Here is a 19,277-nt window from a genome sequence, read left to right as displayed (position 1 = left end):
CCAATGGGAGTGCTTCCTCCCTCCTCTGTCTGGAGGGTCCCAGGGGCCCAACACTCATTCTGGGTGGGTGGGATGAGGGCAAAGCCTGGCACTCCATCACTAAAAGGTTTGCCATCACTGATACAGATGAACAAAAGATATTAAAGGAGATAAATAATCAATTTAATTTTAAATTACTAAATATAATTAAAAATTAAACTAATTTTTAAAGATATGAAAATTGTTAACAATTGTATCTCACCCAATATTAACTAATACTGAATTCTGGGAGTATATAAAAATCAATATATTACTAGAAATCACGTGCATTGATTGACCTTTTGTCAATAGAAAGCGAAAAGTAGAACATGAGCCCCCTCTGGTGGCAATAGACTCTTTCTCTTGGTTTGCATAGATATATTCAAGAAAGGGGTGTCCCAGGTGCTAAATGAGCGATATCACAAAGAACAAAGTGAAAAGACATGGAAACTTCCTAGATATGAGCAATTATTTCCTACGAAGGCAAAGTCAAGGATGAGTCTGAGGTTATGAACCTGAGTGACTTCTCTCAACAAAACAAGGGAAATTGGAAGAAGGATCTAGATAGACACAAATCTTTAACATGTTACTCCCTTGATATCCTATGAAGAATAGCACTCCCAGGAGCAGTGCTAAATAAAGCCATTCTGAAGTGCTGAACAGTTCAATTTCAGTAAAGTTCTCTGGGAACAAAAGCTGTTTCAACTGGTGAGGACATTTTTCCCTCAGAGTCTGTGTTAGGATTGGAAACACCACACTGAGACATGTCCCTCTTAACTAGTTTAAAAACTTGAGGACAGCCTCAAGGCTTTAGCCAAAGGCTAAGTTAGTGAAGGAAAACAAAAGCTTTCCATTTTAGGCACAATGAAGGTAAAAAAAAAAACAAAACTCCTCAGAGCCACTTAGCTGAGTACCTTTTATGTTTTATGGGTGTAGAAATCAGGCTGTTGGAATTTGAGCTCTAAAAGAGGCTATGAAAGCTTTCCCAGGTTAGTTTAAAATTGTCTTGGAAGTTTAATGAGAGTGGGTCTGGTTAGCAAGGAAAGGGCTGCTCTAGGCACAGTGGCTTCCCAAGCTCACCTCCAAGCTAGAAGTTCAAGCATCTAGCATGTACTTGAGATGGGGGGGGAGGGAAGAAAGGAGGAAGGGGTATTTATATTTATACCTCACCCTCCGTGCAGGAAAATGACTCTCAAGGACCCTCAGCCAGTATGCTCAAGAGAAGTGGTGGGCAGGCAACAGCAGGCTCAGCAAGAACCCCCAGTCAGTGAGGGAGGCAGAAGCAGCAGCAGCAGCAACAGCAGCAAAAGGAAGAGGAGAAGGAGGAGGAATGAGGGAGGCAGAGGCTTTTAGAGCTAATATGTCTTTAATTAAGATAGGAGTAAGGGTCCTAAACTCCAGATTTCTGGTCCCCAAAAATGTAAGGCTTAAATTATAACAACATCAATAACTCCAGGTTCTTTTGTTTTTAACCCTTACCTTCCATCTTAGAATCAATACTGTGTATTGGTTCCAAGGCAGAAGAGTGGTAAGGGTAGGCAATGGGGGTTAAGTGACTTGCCCAGGGTCACACAGCTGGAAAATGTCTGAGGCCAGTTTTGAACCTAGGACCTCCCGTCTCTAGGTCTGGATCTCAATCCACTGAGCTACCCAGCTTCCCCCAGGTTCTTATTTTTCCATAGAGTTTTATTAATAATCACTAAAGATAGAGAAAGCAGATTGAAGTCTAGTCTAACCTAACTCTGGTCATGTGATTCTCCACATGTCTGGCTGACTCAGCCATGGTGCTCCACTACAGCCTCCAAGGGAATAGAGAGAGGGGTGGGGTCAGACCAAAACTTTATCTTCTGTACATACTCAGTTTGAGCACATAAATGGGATGGTGGGTAAGAGAGTCCTGGGGAGCAAATTATTATCCACACAATTAGTTAATCATGGCATTGATAGGAGTTCTTGAGTCTTCCCAATTTATTTGTTTTTACAATTATATAAAGTTTTCTCCTGGTTCTGTATAGTTTACTCCCCCTCAGTTCTTAAGTTTCTCCATATTTCTCAGAAATTGTCATTTTCATAATTTTTCATATTTCAGCATTCCATTATATCCATACAATACCTCATAGTTTACAGTTACTTGACATTACAAAAACAAAAACCTACTATAGATATTTGACACATGAATCTTTTTTTTTCTTTGAACTTTATGGGGTATGGTTCTAGTAGTTGGGACCCACCAATTCTTTAGGAAATAAGTTATTTAGTTTCCAATTAATTTTTAATCTTTCTTTCAAGGGCACTTTATTGCAGTAAGTAAAAGGTATGTGTACTAGTTTTGCTTTTATGTATTTATGTCAGCTAGGAAGACTTGAGTCTGAATACTGCTTCAGATACTCAGTAGCTGTGTGGTTCTGAGCAAATTGCTTAACCTTTCATACTTATTTATTTGTTTATCTGTAAAATTGGGATAATAAATACAACTTCACAGGGTTGCTGTGAGGATCAAATGAAATGATTTATTTAAATCACTTTGTAAACTTAAAAGCTCTATATAAATGCTGATTATCATCAGTTTTTAAGGTTTTTGTGTTCTAAAGCAGTAATGGGCAAACTATAGCCCACAGGCCAGATGCAGCTCCCTGAAATATTCTATCCAGCCACGCAACATTATTCCTAATTTGATGAATACAGTGGATAGGATACAATACAATGAAACTTCGAAAGAGTTGCCTTAGAAACAGACTGACAGATGAGCATTTCCTTTTCTTTGGCCCCCTCTTTAAAAGTTTGCCCATCACTGTTCTAAAGCATGGTCTGTTTCTGTGAAGTTTCTAAACACATCTGAGAAATATGTATCCTTCTTTCTATTTATATTCAATAATTGGAGATATAGCAGAGGTAACTTTTCTAAGATTCTGTTCAGATCTTTAAGTTTTTTCTTTTTTTATTGGATTCAGATAGGTCTGAAAGGAGTATAGTGATGTCCCTAACTATTATAGTTTTTTTGTGTAATTTTCTCTTTCATTTGTCTTTCTTTACCTTTAAGTTTTTAGATGTTATAACTTTTTTTGTTAAGTATTGATATTAATCATTTGTCCGTGGTACTTTTTAGCACAATGTAGTTTCCCTGTTGATCTTTTTTTTTTTTTTAACTATTATTAAGTCTAGATTGGTTGTTACCTTATTTGACATTATTACTACTACCTCTGGTTTTTTTGTTCAATTAAAAAAAACAACACTAAATTTTTTCTCCAACCTCTTATTTTAACTCTGTGGGAATATTTCTATCTTAATTGTATTGTATCTAAAAAATATACTATTGGATTCTGCTTTTTACCTCATTCCGCTATCATCTTCCATTTTATCGGTGATTTCATCTCATTCATATTCATAGTTATGATCATCTTGTATTTCCTCCATTCTATTATCGTATATCTATTATGTTTCTTTTTTTCTTTAGTCCCCTCTTTACAAAAAAAAAGAGGGTGATGAGGGAAAAGGAAAGCACTTATGGTTAGTGCTATGCTTGCTGCAATCTTCTTCTCCTTATTGGCCCCTCTTCTCTTTCTCTAGTTCTTACCCCAATCACAAATTCTTAGTCTTTCTTTCTTTCTTTCCTTTAAATCTCTTCACATGCCACTCTCTGAGGTTATAATTTATTTCACTTATGACTAATTCCTTCCTGAATCTATCCTTCCTCTTATTTCCCCTTTCCCCTCTCTCCTTCCTTCCTGTTTCTCTGTTGAATTGAACGTGTTCACACCAAATATTGTGTGTGTATTCTATCCTCCTTTGATCAATTCAGATGAAAGTGAGGTTTGCTCACCCTTGCTTTTGTATCATTTTCTACTTGGGTAGTCCAATTATGTGGCATAAGTTCCCTTTCCTCCCTTTTCTTTATAAGTATATTTCTTTTTCTTTCTTCTTTTAAGATCATAAATATATAACAATACCATTCCCAGACCTTCTATCTTATTTAAATCTCTTTGTGACTCCTAATAACTTTAGGGTTCTGAAGAGACATTTATATCATCTGAAAAATGGAACCCCTATCCCCTCCAATTCTAATCTTCAAATCCCTCCCATTATTTTCTCTCTCTCTCTCTCTCTCTCTCTCTCTCTCTCTCATTTGTGTGTATGTATACATACTATAGGTACTAGTATCTGTTATTGCTATTATCTAGTTATTTTAGTCATGTACAACCCTTCTTGACCCCATTTGGGGTTTTCTTGGCAAAGATACTGGAGTGACTTGTCATTTCTTTCTTCAGCTCATTTTGCAGATGAGGAAACTAAGTGTGTAATTACAATTTGAACCCTAGAATTACAATTCCCAGCATCCCACTTTCTGTCTCATGTTACATGCTGATGTAGGGAATATATAAGTTTGGTATAGCCTGCTTCTCTCTCTTCTTGTGATTGCAGCTGCTGATGTGGGCTTTTTGGAGAGGCAGGAAAACTTACATATGTTTACTTTTTGTTAGATGATTAGGTTTTTATATTTCTATTTCCTTTTTATTTCTCTACTTCAAGTGATTATTAATAAACCATATAAAATATAATACTTAGAGTTTTGGACATTGATTTAAATCCTACATAAGTCAAACAGGGTTGGGTGACTTGCCTAGAGTCACCCAGTTAGTAAGTGTCTGAAGCCAGATTTGAATTCACAAAAACAATCTTCTTGATGCCAGGCCCAGTGATCTAGCCACTGTGCCACCAAGCTGCCCTATAGGTACTAGTATAGTCTATATCTATATCTATATATATCTCAACACCATAAGTCTAGTAGACATTCCATTTTTGCATAGTAAACATTTCATTTTTAATCATATCTTCAAATTGCTCACTCATCAGGGCTCTCTTGATTCTTGAATTCAAATTTGAAAGTTTCTACTCAGTTATTATCTTTTCATCAGGAATGCTTGGAAATTTATTTCATTCAAGGTCACATTTTCGCCCTTTCAGATTATACTCAGTTTTGCCTAGTTTTATTTTTAGTTGTAATATAGTACCTTTTGGTTTTTAGAACTTCAGTTTCTAAGTTTCCAAGGCTTTTGGAGTTGCTTTATCTTTTGTGATTCTGAATGGGAACCTTTGGCCTCTAAAATTCTGTAATTTTACAGTCATTCTCAAGACCTTTTGATATTTGAAATCTGAAAAATCCCAAGGCTTTGAAGAAAGAAAGCTTGGAATGTTGATCTGCTTCTCTTCTTACAATAAAAATGTGATGTAAAAAGCTTGAAATCATGAAAACAACTTCTGGAAAATTAAGTCACATTAGTTTTTGTAAATAGAGTAAAACCCAGGCTGAGGTATGCTGGCAAATGTTTAACAATTGTATCCGTGGGGGTAGCAGGCAGGAATGTGCACATGACATACTTTCTAAGTTTAATCTACATTATTAACATTTTCTCCATCACTTCCTTAAAGGTAGAGAGGTAGATATGTTATGGCCCACAGGCCAAATATAGCCTGTCTGTTTACTTCTGTTTTTGTACAGCCAGCAAGTTCAGCATGGTTTTTACATTTTAAAATAAAGTTTTATTGTATTTTAAAATATGAAAACCATACTTAGCTTACCCATCCTACAAAAAAACTGGCAGAGGCAAGGCATTTGGCCCTCAAGGTATAGTTTGCCTTCCCCTGGTCTAGACAATCAACAAAGCAATAAATCAGGACCTAATTATAGCATTTACAGATTTCCAGGGTGTAAATTCAGTTAACATTGAAAATCCAGTTTCTATTGGCTTCCTGACCTGGTATAGGTTCCACATACCCCTAAATTCTGGGAGAAAAATCAGTTCCTTGAAAATTAAAGTTTAATTTTTCCAAGTTTGCAAGCAGAATAATTGAACCTGTATATATGTAATAGTATGTGTTAATATTGATTGGTTCCATAGAGGTGTCTGATACTGAAATAGACTGAAGTTATTATAGTGAGCAAATATAGAAAATAACATTCAAATATCTGTATAAAATGTATGGACTTCCCTGAATTAGGCCACAATGCCACTTCTTGGTCATTTCCATATAATCTGCATTCTGGTCATTCTTCTCCTACCACTTATCTTAGACTTTGCCCCTGAGATCCTGTGCTCTCATAGGTGATCTTTCACCTTCCCTTGCCCATAAATAAACTGTCCTGCCTCTTTCTGGTCATTATCCAACCTTGCCACCTTCACCACCTCTCTTCATAAGTTTTCTCTCATTTTTCTGTAAGCTTCTTGATGTAAGCTTCTTTTTAGAGATTGTCCTCCTTGCTTGTATTTTCAGAGATTAGCACAGTACTAGGCACAGAGTAAACATTTAAATGCTTTTTCATCCATTTACTCATTACTGTGATATCCTACTATTTAGTTCCTCTTCTTTTCTTTATAAAATTTTGTGGATTTTCCCCCCTGTAGTCTCATTCTCTCTAACCACCTCCCCCTTCAGTTTATTGCATTACTGGGTTCATGCATTTACTGGAAAATGGATATTTCATGTCTTCCCATAACTCATACTGTGTAATGATTTTTTAGAAAAGTTTTGGCCTTTGCCATGGTTCAAACACCTGCTTTCTTAAAATTATAAACATTATATATTTATTTATATGTAAGAGAAGAATGATATGATTCTCTCCCTCACCCTTCAGTAGTTGTAATCACAGAAGGACAAGAATATAATAATAAAACCTAGAAAAATATGTGAATTGCCTACGTTCACATAGCTAGTATAACTGTCCAAGGTCAAAATTGAATTCAGACTTCCTGAAGCCAGATCCATCAATTGTGCTCTCTAGTTGCCTCTGTGTTAATGAAGTGTTAAACTCAAAGATCCATTTATGCCCTCATCCCTTTGTGAGGTACATATACTTCTCTGTTGGGTCAAGAGAAGAATGGTTTGGGATTGGCTAAGCAAACGAATTAGTCATGACTCTGGGACTTTAAATAGCTAAATCCTAGATGAATTTCAGTAAGGGAAACTGGAACTTTTTTTCCTCCTTTCTCCCTACATTGACCTCTTAGCTTTGAATGCAGAACTTCTGCCAGTAGGAGACATTGCACCCAATTGGGACACAAAGACCACATTCCAGACCTACACTCATTTAAAAAGGGAGGAAGCAGCCTCGAGGAACTAAAGTCAAGCTGTAGAGAAGAGCAGATGATTCCAAGAAAGGAAAGGATTTCAGGATCTTCAGTAATAGGACTTGTGAGTTGCCTTTGTCATACATATACACTACCACTTTATTCTGTTTGTACTTATTCTTCCCTGTTTTTATATGATATACAAGATAAATTATGGGGAAAATGTTTTGTAAATTACTGTTCTTATTATCCCTTTTGAGTAAATTACTTTGCCAAAAGTCTTATTAGCTGACTATTTATGGGAAGCCCTCTGGTGGGGAAAAATACCCTAAAAGCATTTTATTAAACACTTGCTATGTGCTAGGCTAGGTGCTAAGGATATAAATACAAAGAAAAAGAAAATATAGCCCCTGCCTTCAATGAGCTTACGTTCTAATGAGGAAAATTTACTCACAAAAGGGAACTGAAAATGAGAGTGAGGTGATATGTTGTGGATCTAGAAGGAACCCTAATGGAGTCATGATGGTGAAGTCTAGAGCTTCAGAAGTACTGCTAGGAGATGAATAAAGCATGGCCAGGCTGAGTTCAATCCCAGAATTGGAGCATCTTGGTAGGAACTCACCAGTGTGAGGACCAATATGACAGAGAGAGATTCCAAAGTGAGATGGCCCCAGGTATCAGAGGAATTTTTTTTTATTTTTAATTTATTTTTTTTACCAATTACAACTAATAATGAATTTCCATGTGTGCTTTCTGAAGTTACATAATCCAAATTATCTCTCTCTCTCTCCCTTTCTTCCTCCATCCCAGAGTAGGCAAGCAATTCAATCTGGGTTATACATGAATTATCATGTGAAATGTATTTCCATAGTGTTCATTTTTGTGAGTGATGAAAATCACATATATCAAATATAGTATCTAATAAAATCAAAACTCCAAAACATACCCAAATAAACAAGTGAAAAATGATATGCTTTTGTGTGGAGTGAAAAATTAGTGTTATTCTCAAGTTATTAATAGTTATTAATATCTCAAAAAAAAAGTTAGTAAAAGCTAGTCCCTCACCACCATCCTTACAAAAACTTTAAAGCCTTAAGTGAGTTTGTCTGGAAATTTTCCTGGGGCAGGAGTCCCAGGCTGATGGTCTTAGATCCTGAAGTACCCATAATCAAATCTTAAGTTCCAATCTTAAGTACCCTTTTGTCTTAGAAGTCTCCCATAATATCAATTGCTGGAATGATAACATCATCCCCTCCCAAACAATCCAGTTCCAATTCCTTCATTTCTTTAAAATGTTCATTAGCTTGAATGTGTTCATTGTAAAGCCCGTTGTAAAGCTGATTCAATATTCTGTCTCCAACTATTGTAAAAATGTTGTAATCCCTTCAGGAAGTCTTAATTACATCAGGATTCTCCTATAAGTAAGGGATTTTTCTGTGAATTGGGGGGCATTTGTCTTAGGTCGATGACTTGAGGCAGTGCCCCTCATTTTCTCTGTAAATCCTTGGTAGGGTGGGCATCTATCTTGAGTCATGTGTAATTAGAAACTTGTACCCTTGGACTTCATCGTCCAGAATCCCTTTCCCTTTGTTCCCACGTTACATCCTTATGTTGTACCAATAAAGTTGTGTGTAACTCTGCCTCTCTCTCTTCTCCCACTTGCATGGTCCGGGAAGCTTCTCTTTACTAAGGCTATCACTTTCCTCTACTTCAAATGATTAAATACTTGTAGTATTGGATATTAATTTTTAATCTTATAGTCCATAACTTGAGACAGTGTCCCCCAACTTCTCTCTCTCTCAATAAAGCATTATATCTTAAGATTTCCTTGGTCATATTGTTTTAGTAGTAAAAGAGGGTGAACTTTTAAATTTCCAAGTTCCCCTCAATTTCCACTCTGCACACTTTCATCTGCATTCTTATTCCAAAAGTTCTTTCTCTGGAGGTGAATAACATTCTTTGTCATGAGTTCCTCAGAATTACTGGAAGAAAATTCTGCATGAAAAAGTAGCTCAGCCAGGGAAACAAAAGTTTGGAGGGTTGGAAACACATCCAGGCAGAGAATGAGCTATAAAAAATAAGGAATGTGGACCACAAGGGTTACTTCTGGAATCTTACCTAGTTGCTAGCTTCTGGGGATCCAACTTGCCAGTGTATGTCTCACAAAGTCAGAGTTTACTGAACAGTTTCTGTTCCTTTATCCTCTGTCTCATTGAGTAAATAATTAAATTAAGATTAATAAATTAGTTTGAAACAAAACTTATAAATCCTTTCCTCATAAAATATTAAATCACTCAGGCAGGTGAGGGGGGAGGCTGGGTAACTTAGGGAAACAAAATCATGAAATAATCTTTTATTTACTTTACAGATATGTAAAAGGGATCTGGTATATGTACACAGTACTTCTCTTAGAGGTTTGTAGTCTGTGTCAATTTGGGATATAGCAACCCCAAATTCAGTCAGCTTGAAAGTTAGAGACTCAAGCTTGTCTCTGTTCACCTGAGAATCCACTTTGAAGGGAATCTCACACTACTAGTTTCAGACTGAATAATAGATCCTAACATAAATAATAAACACGGGGCAGCTGGGTAGCTCAGTGGAGTGAGAGTCAGGCCTAGAGACAGGAGGTCCTAGGTTCAAACCCGGCCTCAGCCACTTCCCAGCTGTGTGACCCTGGGCAAGTCACTAGACCCCCATTGCCCACCCTTACCAATCTTCCACCTATGAGACAATACACCGAAGTACAAGGGTTCAAAATAAAATAAATAAATAAATAAATAAATAAATAAACACAGCAAATGCTAAGTACACTTTTTGTCTTAGTAGTCTCCCTCATTATTTCAGAGATCCTTCCCAAGAAGATCAATCCCTGAGGTGGGACCATCCTTTCAGTGTCCATTGTACATGGTCCACTCCCTGACACCCTAGTCTCTGGTTATGGTTCCTTTCTCAAGCCTAATTGTATCCTGTCAGTGTAGTTTGAATGCTCCCATTTCTTTGTAACCATGGTAATGTCAATCAATCATATTTGCCTGTCCCTCATTTCCCCAAAAGGTATATAAGTTCCCCAAATTCTATGGTGCTTTCGAGTTGTCATCTTAGTGTGGTGGCACTCCCAGGGACATGGTAGCCAGAATAGCCAGAGCCTCAGGCTCTGTATGGATTTTGAGTGTGTGACTCAGTGAAGAGGCCTAATGAAGATACTTCATCCCTTTCCTGATTAAAGACATATTTTTTCTGACTATTTAATAGTTCTGTGTTTTTTCCAGTTTAACATTTGGAGGTCCCACCGAGATCCGAAGTCGTAGCTGCCTGAGCTGCCTGCTAAACGAACTCCAAGATGTGAGGTACCCACAGGACACATTTAGGGTTAAGTCAGGAGATCAGTTAGCAGTGTGGCTAGGTAAGTGGACCCTCTCAGGTAAAGGACTTGATCTCGTGTGTTTGGGAACATGACCCACTCTTTAATCAGGAGGCAAGTGGGTGCTGTAGGATACAGTGGTCCATGAGAGTCAGAGCCTGCCCGGGGCTTCTGGGGTACCCAAGGCCTCATAGAGACCACTAGGGAAACCCAGAGTCTTTTTAGTAAAGGCTGTTGTGGAGGGGCATTCGCAATTCTGTGAAGCCGGCCCAGGGCCCTTAGCCTGCTGTGGAAAGGACCAGGTACCTGGGGGATTTTTGGACAATAGATGTGCACAAGGTTGGCTATAGTTGCCTAACTCAGACTCTAAGCAGTTTTTCTTTTTGACCAAAGTGAAGTCCAGTTCAACCTGACTGCAATCTCCTCACTTGACTAGATTTTTGGTTCAGTATGTGTGGTTATAATTGTGTATATGAGTGAATCAGGGTCCCTACTAGAAGTAAGAGTGAGGATGAGATAATAAATAAAATTGGGTGGTCAAATGAAACAATTAAAAATTTGGTTTGACAAAGATAATAATGGTAAAAAAAATTGTCACAGTTTATAAAAGTTAAAGTTAAACTATAAGTCAGTAGACTGTTAACAGCTTCAGTTACAACAAGGTAGAGATATTAAAGTGTAAAATATAGGAAAAAGGTAGAAAATATCACCTAGCTAAAAATACACTTAGTCTTAATCCTAGTGCCTCCAGACTACAAATGCAAATCCAAATGTGAATCTCACCAGAATCCAAAGTCTGGATCAGGAAGCCGAAATCTGAAGAGGCAAAGATGCTGAAAACCTCCAAGAACCTTCAGCTTACACAAGTATAAGACCGCACAGAATTCCACCAGAGCTCATGCTCCCAAGGCTAAAAGCCCCCAAGAAGGAAGAACTCAAGAATGTGCTAAGCATAAAGAAAGCCCAAGAATCCTCCAAGCAATGAAGAACCTCAATCTCTTTCAGGATCCTGCTTATACAATCTTCTCCACCCATCTCGCATCTCAGGAATCGATCACAGCCTTTCAATTTGCCTAGCAAAGCCTGGGGGGGGGGAGATGGAGGGGGGGACACAGGAAGCAGTGCTTGTGGCCTGTTAGGGTGTGAACTTTATTTATTAGTGACTTACTAAGTTAAGTAGGGATACTTTAAGTTTGTGATTGATTAACTTAAAATAGACAAAGGGAATAAAAATTCCCTTTCACAAAGTGTAGTTCAGATGAGAAAGTTAATAGCAGTGAGAAAATATTTGTGTGAAAGGCTGGCTGAAAACTTCAAATGGGAAGCTGCTCTGGAGTGTTGGAGCCTAAGTTCAGTTGAAGTTTTAGTAACTACTTTGAATCAATTAAAATAGGGAACATTTCTTCATGGCTTGAAATGCCATTGCTTAAGGTTTAAATGGTGGTAACTCTTTGTAAAAAGAGCTTCTTCTAGAAGCTTAAGAACTTAAATTCTTGATTTCTTATTGATTTTCTGTGAAGTTTTGCCTATATTGTATCTGATATGTTTTTAGATGGAAGTTTCTCTAATAACCTTAAATGGTTATGATTTGAATGTTAGCCAAAAGGTCTAAAGTTGTGTTAACAGTTAATTCCTCCAAAAAGCTAAAATACAGGAACTGACAATCTGGATATGGGAATATCCACAGAAAATCAAAGGAGGTCCAGGATTCATAACTTTAAAATCTAATTTTTTCTTTCCCGATTTGGTATGGTTAGTGTGCAAAATATTGCCTATCAACAATGGTTAATTTTTAATGATGTTTTAATGAGATGCATTTATTCTAGATATTAACTCTTTGAGTTGAGTGCTATAATTTTATTATTTCTGCTAAGCTGTTATTTTTTCTAGAGAAAAATTTTTTTCTGATTAACATGTATATGTATTCTAGAGCAAAGAAAGTCATTTCAGTTTGGTTAACTGCAAAACTGACTAGTCATTACATTGTTGTAAATGGACAAGAAATATTTGGGGAAAAGTTTTGTGTTTAAATGGTAAGAAAACCCTGAGCATTTTAAACTGAACAAATTCCTCTTAGAAATTGACTTTTGCCTTAGACAAAAGAGAAGTTTAGGTCACAGATGACAGAAATGCATTTTTCGAGCCACAGGTGAAATAAGAGTAAAAAGGTAAAGAAATGGGGATGAATAACTATTCTGATTTGAAGGTAATTTTAAGCTTTTCTTTAATAATCTTGTTTTGTGTTTGATGAAATCAAAAGCCAGGCACTACAGCCTGATTTTTAAATTTCCTTTCTTTAGGTAAATTTCCAGAGTGCAGCCATTATAATAGGTAAGTTTTTGATTTTAAAAAAGAAACAAAGTACAGAACTATCAAATAGTCAGGAAAAAAACATGTCTTTAATCAAGAAAGGGATGAGGTCTCTTCATTAGGCTTCCACACAGTCACATAGTCAAAATCCACACAGAGCCTGAGGCTCTGGCTATTCTAGCTATTCTGGCTACCCTGTCCTTGGGAGTGCCACCACACTAGATGACAACTTGAAAGCACCATAGAATTTGGGGAACTTATATGCCTTTTGGGGAAATGAGGGACAGGCAAATATGATTGATTGACATTACCATGGTTACAAAGAAATGGGAGCATTCAAATTACATTGACAGGATACAATTAGGCTTGGGAAAGGAACCATAACCAGAGACTAGGGTGTCAGGGAGTGGACCATGTACAATGGACACTGAAAGGATGGTCCCACCTCAGGGATTGATCTTCTTGGGAAGGATCTCTGAAATAATGAGGGAGACTACTAAGACAAAAAGTGTACTTAGCATTTGCTTAGCCCCACCTAACTGGGATTATCATTTACCTTAGGGTCCATTATTCAGTCTGAAACTGTTAGTCTGAGATTCCCTTCAAGATGGATTCTCAGGTAAAGAGGGACAAGCTTGGGGTCTCTAACTTTCAAGCTGACTGAACTTGGGGTTGCTACATCCCAAATTGACATAGACTTTGGGGTCCCCCAGATTACAAGTTGACACAAGTAAACTTACTTCTGAGAGAATTTTCATATTGTGCAAGGAAAGAGAGATTGTGGTACGTACTTGGACATCCTATGACAAGTTATAGTCAACTAAGGTACCAGAGAGGGGGCTCTGATTGGCTTTTTAGGCCTTCCGCAACTTCCTCTTTTGCCTCATTAAAATCATTGGCAAATATTTATTAAGCACCAACCATATGGCAAGGCACTAAGCACCTTATAATCCAAAGCAGGGGAAAGCATGTAAACAATCCTATACAAAATGAGGTAATACTAGAGGAAAGGATGAGGAAAGACTCTTTGTAGAAGTTTGGAGTTTAGCTAAGATTTGAAAGAAGCAAGCTAAAATCAAGAGGCAGAAATGAGAAGAAAAAGAATTCCAGGCATGAGAGACAGTTGGTAGAAATGCCTAGACTGAGAGTTGCAGGGTCTTGTGAAATTGTGAAAGGAACAGCAAGTAGACTAGTGTTGCTGGATCCTGAAGAATATGAATCAGAATAAGATGTGAAATGACTTGGAAACATGGAGGTGGGCCAGGTTATGAAATTCAAAGACAGGATGATTCTGGAGGTAATAGGGAACAACTGGGGTTTATTAAATGGGGTTTGAGGGTGGTATATGTGTGACATGATGAGATTTTTGCTTTAAACAGATAACTGAGTAGAGGAAGGATTGGAGTGAAGTGAGACTTGTGGCTAGTGAAGCAATGAGCAAGGTGTTACAGTAGAATGGGCACTGTGCAATGAGGAACTACAACAGGGGAGTGTCTTTTCTTTGGTTTAACTCAGTGATTCTTTAGTTGGGTATGGTGAAAGACTATATGGCAGGGGCTGGCAACGTATGGCTCTTTCTACAGGAGCCATAAAGTCAATTTTTTTTCAGGCGCTGTTACAGGAGTGCGCACTGTGAGCACTGTACAGCTCTCGTGAAATTACATTTTAAAAAATGTGGCATTTATGGCTCTCACGGCCAAGAAGGTTGCCAACCCCTGCTATATGGTAAGAAGAAGAGCCTCAGAGCATTTTCCGCACTGAAACCATATGATCCCTGAGAAACGGTCCTTGGCTTTTTTTTTTTTTTTTACCCTTAACTTCTATGTATTTGGTGGAAGAGTGGTAAGGGTGGGCAATGGGGGTCAAGTGACTTGCCCAGGGTCACGCAGCTGGGAAGTGTCTGAGGCTGGATTTGAACGTAGGACCTCCCGTCTCTAGGCCTGACTCTCAATCCACTGAGCTACCCAGCAGCCCCCTACAGTCCTTGGCTTTTTAAAAAATCTTTCAATATTTTATTTTTTTCAAAATTACATATAAAAGCAATTTTTATTGTTCATTTTCTAAAAATTTGAATTCTGAATTCTCTTCCTCTTTCCCTTCTGTGAGACAGCAGGCAATTTTATATAGATTATACACAGGATCTCATACAAAGCATTTTTCTATATTGGTCATGTTGTAGAAGAAGACACATATTTTTAAAAAACACAAAGAAAATAAAGTAAAAATAACATGTTTTGATCTGTATTCAGACTATCAGTTCTTTCTCTGGAGATGGATAATATTTTTCATCAAGTCTTTCAGAATTGTCTTAGATCACTGTATTGCAGAGATTAGCTAAGTCATTCATTATTGATCATTGCACAATTTTGCTGTTACTATGTATTATATTCTCCTGGTTCTTGTGGAAAGGGAATCCCCCTCCCTATTATGTTGCTTTGTCTGATGTCATCAACCAGGGACCTGAATAACCTTTACCATTGAGATATGCAAGTATAGACAAACCTTCAGAGAAAGAAAGCTGAAACCAACAAGATGGGAAACTGATCCCACAGGCATTTTTCTCCTGGGCAGCCAGGCAAATTAAGGAACTATGATTGGTTGCTGAGAATGTGATATGGGAGAGCTAGTGTGTAGAGAGCCATAAATAAGCAGTTTAATCTGTAAATCCTATCAGATCCAGCTATAGCTGATGATTATAACTAATTGATGAGTCCTTTCATTATTAAAGGTTTTCCTGTGTAAGAAATCATTTTAATTTAAAGAAAAGGGGAAATTATGTGGGAAGCCATTGACTCCTTTTCGTAATTCACACCTTTCTTTAAAAAGCAATATAGTCTTATTGAAAAGGCTTTGAGCTCTCGGTAAACCAGCAGGAAAAGGGTTAACACTGTTGGCCAGAAATGTAGCTGCCTGGTACAGCCAAGGCCAAACCCTTAGCAGGGGCATTTTGCCCAGATTTAAAGTAAACTAATGGGTTTCAAAAATATTGTTTAATGCCATCAAGGTTGAGAAAATTCATTGGCTTTCTGTCTTACCAAAATGCCCCAGACTTCACTTAATAATAACAAATATAGCTGAAAGTCCAGCCTGGTTCTTATCTTCACCTTGAAGCTACTAAGCCTGTTGTATTGTCTGTGTTAAAAATACAGTTCTGTGTAGTTGTGGAAAACTATCCTTGTGCTTTTGGGTGAAAGGGAGTTTGAATTTCTTATATAATAAACTTGTGACTCAATGGCACTTGGGAGAAGCAGCTATGAATTAACAGTCAAGATTGTCTCCCATGTTCCGTTATTTCCTTATCAGCTAAGCCATCTATCAGATTATGTGGAGATGATAAAAAGATCTCAAGACTAGTGGGTGGAGAAAATTGCTTATAAGGTAAGACTAAGGCACTGCTCACTTCCAAAAGAGAGGGAGCAATTCAATGGTCAAATGAAGATACTAAGTGGGACCCAAATTTAGAGGAAGATTACTTACAACTGTCAGGCTAGGAATGCATTACTAAAAGCAATGAGGGCTTACTCTCACAGACCCGGTACATGGACTAAATTCAAACTTCTAAAGCAGAAAAATAACAAAAACCCCTTTCAGTTTATGATAGACTTATTGAGCTGGAAGGCAGATATGTAGACCTAGACCTTTCTAGGGAGAGAGATATTAGACATATCAGGAGACAATTTGTAAAAGACAGTTGTAAGGTGATAAAGAACTATTTTATGACTGTCCAAAGTGGGCTAATATGGAGCTGCAGGAAGAGACTGCATTGGTGGAACTCTGGCTGAAGACACCACTGGGACTTCTGGCTGAGAACTACAAGGAAATCCAAATGGAGATCAGGACTTGAGGAAGCCTTTGCCAGGGGATGAGCCAGATTTTACCATATTTAGCAGTCACTAGAGAAAAGATGAAGATAACAGTGACTCAGTAGAGGAATTAAAGAAAGAAATTAAAATTTTAAGAGAAGAAATTGAAAAAGAAAGAACAAATTGAGCAGTGGCCATAGCCCCTTTGCAAGAACCCAGAAATAAAGCACCAACGTGTTATTTATGTGGAAAAAGAGGTCACTTATTTTTAAACTGCAGAAACTGGAATCAGGTATTCAATAACATGAATTTTAGGAATAATAGTAATTTCAGAAATAATGATAATTATAGAAATAACAATAACAAAAACAATTACAGAAATAATAATCCAAACGAGGCAACCAATACCTCATAATGATATATCCAAAATGGGGCTCGTTCACACTGTACTCAGAGTGGAAATCCCCCTTAACATGGGGAACTCTAGAGGTATGACCAAAGGAATGTAGATGAATGATGGTACTCAGGAGGGGAAGGAACCTCAAAGAATCTAGATGTGAATTTTAAGCTTTTTCATACTGTTCCCTTCCCAATAGTAAAGAAGCATCTGTAATGCAATTAAAAAAAAATTTACCCCTCCTATGATTGGACCAGAGATAATATCATTTTATAAGTCCAAAAACAAGTGGACATTGTTTTGGCTGACACATTGAATTCCTGAATTTATTTATTATTACTTTTCTTTTTATTTTCAATAGAATATTCTATTTTTTCCTTATTTCTTTTACTTGAAATACATATAATCAATATTAATCTTTTTTGATTTTGCAATAGAATAAGTTCAAAATATCCATTAGCTCTAATATCAACACATATCCAAAAGCTTTAGGCTATGGAAACCTGCCACTAATTGATAAATATTGTGGGATTGTGATTAATAATAGTGTCTGATTTCAGGAGAAGGAATCACAAAAGAGCCATTGTACAGTACCAAGTAGCATAAGGTCAAGGAGACCAAAAATCATTGTGAGATTGATGAGCTCTGCACCAAGACAGAGGACTTGTTTGAGGTTCGAGGTAGCAGCTGTTTGACATATGTCAGATGCAGGTCTTCCTCACACCACATTCTGACAAATACCCAAGTTTGGCTGCCATTTTGACTCCCCTATCCCTGAAAGTAAAGGTAAAGTCAGACCATGGAACATATTTCTCTTTTACATTAAAATCTAGTCCTTTTTTCTCTCTTACACTATGGCAAATTTCTGTAGTCCTGGCTGCCAGTGGGTAAGTGCTATATTACTGTATTTGTCCTACAGATTTGTGGGACAAAAATCACTTTATTTTTTAATTTTTTTAAATTTTTTAATTAAAAAAAATTTTTTAAACCCTTACCTTCTGTCTTGGAGCCAATACTTAGTATTGGCTCCAAGGCAGAAGAGTAGTAAGGGCTAGGCAATGGGGGTCAAGTGACTTGCCCAAGGTCATACAACTGGGAAGTGTCTGAGGCCAGATTTGAACCTTGGACCTCCTGTCTCTAGGCCTGGCTCTCAATCCACTGAGCTACCCATCTGCCACCACAGAAATCACTTTAATTGGGCCCTAATACAAGGACCTGTTATGGATTTATTCTTGCTTACTCAGAATTTTATATACAATTTGATTTTTTTCTCTCCTAAAATTTAATGTTTTGTTCTACTTTTTTGTTTTGTTTTTCTTTTTACATTTGACTTATACCCCATAACTCAACCATGTATCCTGAGTTCATCTGGGTGTGGGTCAACACCCTTCTCGGGGTGGGGGGATTGTATAATTTTTGTTTTTATTTCCCCTTGAGGAGTCCTGTATGCTTCGGTTAGGAGAGATCAAGCAGCTGCTCCTTACTCTGCCGCCATCTTAACCGGAACTCATGGGGATTGTATAATTTTTATAAAATCCAAGATTTAAAAAATTTTTGAGAAAATTTTCAGGAAAAGTATCTCCCTAACTCCTCAAATCAAGAAAGTGAATTGTTTGAAGAAAGTGCCATAAAGAAACCTACACTGCATCAGATGATCCAGAATTAACTTTGGAATATAATTGATTAAACTGAAGGGGATTGAACACATTTATTCTGAATGTAAACTCTTATGCCAAAGGGGATTGCTCCCAATTGGCTTTTTGTCAATGCGCCTAGCAAAAAGCTCTCTTTTATTTCCCTCTTATCTCCAACTATTGTAGTTTCCTCTCAGGAAGTGCAATATTGTATGTACCTTTAGCTCAAAGATCTTTATAAGCTAGTTATGTTAAATGAATTGGGGAGACTAGTTTCCCAAAAAATTACAGGGGGATTGTGAAGCTAGGGTTGACTCTCCTCTTGCCTATTTTTAGCTAAACAAATCCAGAACTCAAAGTACCCCTACTTGACACTAAATAAGAGAGTTGCAAGTCACTTGCTAAAGTGGGTGCCAATTCCAGAGGCCACTGCCCCACCCCTGGGCAGTGCTAGACAAATTGAAAGACTTGTGATTGGTTCTTGTAAAGTGGGGAAGGGAATGGACTGCAAGGGATGTGAAAAAATGACTATAAAAAGTCCTGAACTTCCTGTCCAAAGGTCTCCTCTTTTGGACTTCTCCTTTGAACTTCTTCTCCTTTGGAGTTCGTCTTTGGAGACTCTGTGTTGGTGAGCTGGATTGAAGAAGGACTCTTTCCCTGGATCCTGCATCAGCTTGCTGGATGAGTAGC

The sequence above is a fragment of the Gracilinanus agilis genome, chromosome 6 (genome assembly GCF_016433145.1).
Source record: "Gracilinanus agilis isolate LMUSP501 chromosome 6, AgileGrace, whole genome shotgun sequence".
Taxonomy (NCBI): Eukaryota; Metazoa; Chordata; class Mammalia; order Didelphimorphia; family Didelphidae; genus Gracilinanus; species Gracilinanus agilis.
Note: the sequence above shows the minus strand (reverse complement) of the source record.